Raw genomic sequence first — 5,425 nt, 5'->3', positions numbered from 1 at the left:
GTCAACGGTTCGATCCTCGACTGGGACGTGCCACGTGTCGAAGTGTCCCTGAGCAAGACGCTGAACCCCCGGCTCCCCGGCGCCTGTCATTGGCAGCCCACTGCTCCCTATATACAGGGATGGTTCAAATGCAGAGGTCAAATTTCGTGTATGTGTATATGACAATAAAAGGGTTTCTTTCTTTTCTTCTTTCTTTACAGGAAGAGTGTTCGAAATACAGGACATTTTCCGTGAACTCAAAGTGTTGTTTTTTTTTATACTTAAATACGAAGTGGGTTTTATTCACGTCAAAGAACAAAAAAAGGCAACTTGAAGAAATGTAAATGGTCTTTGACTGCTCCAGTTCCACTATTGCTCTAATGAGACAGTATCTGTGGAGTTAATTATTCTAACTGTTTTGAAATTCAAATGGAAATAAACCACCACGGGATAAAGTTGAACAAGGGAATGAACTGATTATATGGCTGATATGTTGCCCTTACCCCGACTCAAATATTTTATATTTAGTTGTTATTGGCAGCCTAGACTGCCCAATTGATTCATAATGCCAATGCCTCAATATATAATCTGTCTTTATATAATCTGGCATGCTGCCTTAGTTTTCTTCTTTCAATGGAATGTTAAACTTTAAATTGAAGGTTCAGGCAGCAAAAACAGGCCACAATGCATTTAAACAGCCATTTATTGTGTCTTTATGCATCTTTTTATGGTGAATGTAGACTAAATGATGTACATGAGGCTTTAGGACTTGCGTTTACATCTTGTATACACAGAGAAGTCTTAATGCAGCGAGTGCACTATGCTCTGGGAAGTGAAGAGACGATCACTTGTAGGTTGTTCTCAGACACCAAAGTGGATGAAAGAACTTTGATTCTCAGATGAGAGCTTGTGTCACATCCATCATCTATCTCAGTCTTCTTTTTTTTCGTGAAGACAACCACTTTTCCGAAACATGAATTTGCATCTGTTTTGAATTAATGTGTCTTTTTGAATTAATGTGCTCTTTCCCTCTGAAATCAATTTATTTTTGGGAATTATAATGTGAAGGAAAAAAAGTATATATATATATATATATATATATATATATATATATATATATATATAAATTCCTTCTCGATTTCATTTAACGAGGAAAGTAAGCAGTATTTTAAATGAAACTTTGGGTGAAGTTACAGTACCTTTTATTACTACGTATACATTTTCATAGAGATATTGTACCAGATATGTATGTTTTGTATGTAAAATAAATTAATATCAGGTCTGATTTTTTTGTTGTTGTAGGTTTTAGTTTTCTCCCTATCCAGAAATAACTTTGTTTTGGCAGACTTTGATGAATGTCAGCTTTGATATTGCCAGTGCCAAGAGCCTTTTCCACCCGACCCAAACAGACATCCAATTACACCTTTGAAATGATTCAAGTGTTACGTAAGCACCCTCCATCTTGTGTCGGATCACATACCCTGTTTGCTTGAGTGACACGATCTTTGTGTGTGTGCTTATGGATGGATGCGTGGACGAGTGGTGTGTGTTAACCCTTTAATGTGAGTCCCTTCCCGTGGCGTTGGGACTGACAGCTCTCTGACAGAGTGAGTGGCGCTGAGGTCGGGGGGTTCTGTCAGCTCTGTCACCTCTGGGCAGTTGGGGAATGGCACCCTTGGCTTGTCAGTATTGTGACAAAAGAGGCGTCTTCAACTCTCCCATGGGGCCCCGGGGCTCAGACTAGGGGCGGCGGGTCTGTGGGGGCATCAGGCAAACCAACAGCTACACAGATTCTCCGTCACTGCTGCCTCCGCCTCGACACCGTATTTTGAAACGGGTGAGGATGTGATGGGAAGAATCACATCTTTTATCATTTATCCATTCTCAAGGGATCCCAGTTGACGTCACACCTGCACTCACACACTGGTGTACACACAAACACACTCGTCTTGCAGCAGATTGGAAAAGGTTCTCAGTTTGCTGCGGGGTGATGGGAGTTAACAGAGACTGCACAGCACCTGCCAGGGGCTTGAATATAGAACAAGCGCACTCAATAGGCAGCAAAAACCCTAGTGTCATAAGGGGTTATCAGCGGTGAGCCTCCATTCAGTGCCAATTCAGGCACCAAAACAATGACGCAGTAGCAGTATTATTGGCTTAGTACAATAGCCAATTAAATCTCCTTATTAGCTTTTAAGGTTTGGCTATGCAGATGTAAGAAGGTGGTACCTGTGAACCCGAATGGCTTGCAAGTGAGCCACCAACTAAATGTTAACTGACAATCTTTAAATTATGAATTGCATAAGAGACATTTTATTACTTTTCTGCAGGTACTTGCATTAAACATTGTTATAATTTGTACCCACCCAACAGCTTTCCTTGGCTGAGCTCATACACTTAGTTTAGCAACCCACTGGACCAGTCATTGACTTGACTGGTATGCTGTTGCTTTGCCTGTTTGACTGTAATAAGACATAAATTATTGATGCCAAATAATCTCTTAAAATTGACTTGCTTTAATGTGGAACTGCCAATGTAGCCTACATGGGCTAGCATAACAGCACATACCATTAGCTTTAGCTGCAATTAACCTGTCTTAAACCCAAGCAATGCTAACTATACTTTTGTACTACCCATGGTTACCAACGTTGATCCATGTAGATAATATGTCTACTACTGTGACAATTTAGAATTTAGAATTTTATCATCAATGAGGTATGCTAGTTCAGAGCATCCCCTCTGTGAGTTAGCTAGCTAGCTAGCTGGGTCACAGCCGTTTCTTTGTTCCATAACTGTTAACGAGCATTAAAACAGCGATGTCATGATCACCATTGATCGTTTGATACAAAACAATATGAAGTTAGTCACATATAAGCACCCTTCTACCTCAGGTTGCTCTACCTGCCTGCATGAACTGAAAGTATGAATATTCTCCAAAGCAATTGTGCAACTATACCACACTGATGGTTGTAACAACCAGTGCTTTAAACATCTGACTTTATTGTTGACAAATGGAATTGTTTAAGACTTGAGAAAAGTGCATTTAATGCACAACTCTAAGCTGAAATTTTCATTTTGGATTCAGGTTTCAGGCCTAACCAACCCCTACTACTATAATGCAGTGCCAACTGCAACGCTAAAGACGAACAATGCTAAGGCCTATGCTTCATTGACAATCATTACCTTCATTGTTGTCACTACTAATGTTGACTCTGCCCCCAAATGACCGATCTACGTTTACATCCAGATCAACTTTCTGATCACACTTTCCAACCTCAGCCCTGCTTATGTTTCCTTTCACATGCCTCATCAGCTGTGTCCTCCCGTGGTATTGCAAGCTCCACAGACTTATCCATCTATTGTATGTTTTATCTGCACCAGCTCTGGTGGAGCTTGCCATTTCCTGTGGGCTTATCAACCGCTTCCTCAAATCTACTCCCATGAGCTAATCTCTTCCCACCCATACCTGCTCTAAAATATGCCAGCTCAGAAGTCCTTTTCTTTTTAACACTGGACAAATGCAACAATATATTAAAATGTATTTCTAACCATTTGCTGTCAATTTCTGCTGGTAGATTATTTATGGTACCTGGCTTATCGTACCTGGACAAACTATAGAGCTGAACGTGAAGGACAGGAAGAGATTTCATCTGTCTATAGACTGACAATTTAGTTTAGTGATTTGTATAGGGGTTTTAAATGTCTGTTTGTATCCCAATATGTGCTAATATCACAGTACACCACTAATTTAATCCGTCTTGCTCCTTACCACAAATCTCATGAGCAGTTTCTTTCTGGCTTCACATTTAAAATCCATCCACTGAATCTTTTGTCTGAGGAACAACCCCACCTTGGTACTCCGTCCTGTATTTCGTCCCTGACCAGACTGGTTTTCTCTGGGGGAGTTTGCTTCATAAAAGGTTGCCCTTTAAGTGACCCCGTTCTCTCCGAGTGCCAACTTTACCTGTTGAACTACTTTGATGTGGATAAAGGAGACTTTGAGCCTTATCTGAAACCTCACCTGTATGGATTTAAAAACCTCTTAGAAATGTAGATAGTGTCCCTTTGATGTTCCATCTTTGAACTGTGTCATGAGCCACATATGCTAGTTATAATTTGGGTGAACCCCCCCAAAACTAGGACCCTTAAGTGTACCACACATTCATGCGCGCACACATTCATGCGTGCACACATGTATGCGCTCATGAACGTATAGGCGTGCTAAAGTATATTGCTATCTGGCCATCAAATGTAATATTATTATTTTAATGGGGGTGAAAACCGGGACTCCGGAACCTTCCGGCTTGAAACTGTGACAATCCAGGACAAACCGGGATGTTATGGTCACTGTACTTATAAGTCAAACATGAGCATCAGCAACTTTAAATATTGGCTCTTAATCGTTACCTTTCTGCGTCCTCAGTGCCTCAAAATAGCTCATACTGCTCCTGTCTGGACCCTTAAAGTGTACTGTATCTTCTTTTTGAGCAACTTTTTTTGGTCGTCCTAATAATGACTGTCAGCATAAGCCGAGGTTGATGGCTGTACAAAGCGTGCAACTTTGACAGTAGAGACTGCAGGTGGTATCCCATTATCCACCAACTGTTAATTTAAATGAAGCCAGTCTGTCGGCACAGTGGGGTTGCCAGTGCGATACAACTTCATCCGGCAAGGCGCTGCATGGGCCAATCAAATCCAATTGCTGCTGCCGTGACAGTTGTATAGTCCTGTTTATGAGTTATATAGGCTGTTGTGCAGTGGTATGGCGTTTGTTAAACCTTTAAATGCATTGATCTGTTAGGCAAACTGGACTTTCTGGATCGTATTTCGAGTTTAACCGATTTCTTTAGACAACTCACCCCCCACCAGCTGAGCCTCTTGTATCGTTTTACAGCATCGGTCTGAAACTCAGCCAAGTTATTCCTCACCAGCTTCACAAACGCTTTTGATTGGCAACCACCATTGCTGATTCACTCGTTATTTCAAATACTGTATAAGTAGCATGAATCTGAACTTTTTTTGGTGCAGGTTTGTCCAGTAAGCATTGGTTCTATGGCTGTGTTCACACTCCACGGCACTGTTCACATGTATTGCTCATTTAAAAAATGTTTTTCTTTCACGATAGTTGATGTGAACAGCCAAAGGGATTTGTAATGTCCAAAAAAACACATATAGAGATCTCAGTTGTCCAGCTTTGGCGGCTGAATTTGGTGCCAAGTCATGCCTGTATGCTCCAAGCATCTGAAACAATCCGACATTCCCGGTTTTTTTCTCTGGTGTGTCAATTAACTCACTCAAAGTAACTGGACTGTCTCCACTGCAGTCAATAAAACGCTGGATTTTACTACTAGCAAACAAATAAGTGTAAATCAAGTGGCATGTACAATTTCTACATTTTCATTCATGAAATACTCTGCAGCTCAACACTCCCTGATGTGGGAGGGGA

This window comes from Anarrhichthys ocellatus, unplaced genomic scaffold (assembly GCF_004355925.1).
Source record: "Anarrhichthys ocellatus isolate YVR2014 unplaced genomic scaffold, GSC_Weel_1.0 scaffold9, whole genome shotgun sequence".
In the NCBI taxonomy this organism is placed as follows: Eukaryota; Metazoa; Chordata; class Actinopteri; order Perciformes; family Anarhichadidae; genus Anarrhichthys; species Anarrhichthys ocellatus.
This window is presented reverse-complemented; position numbering follows the sequence as displayed.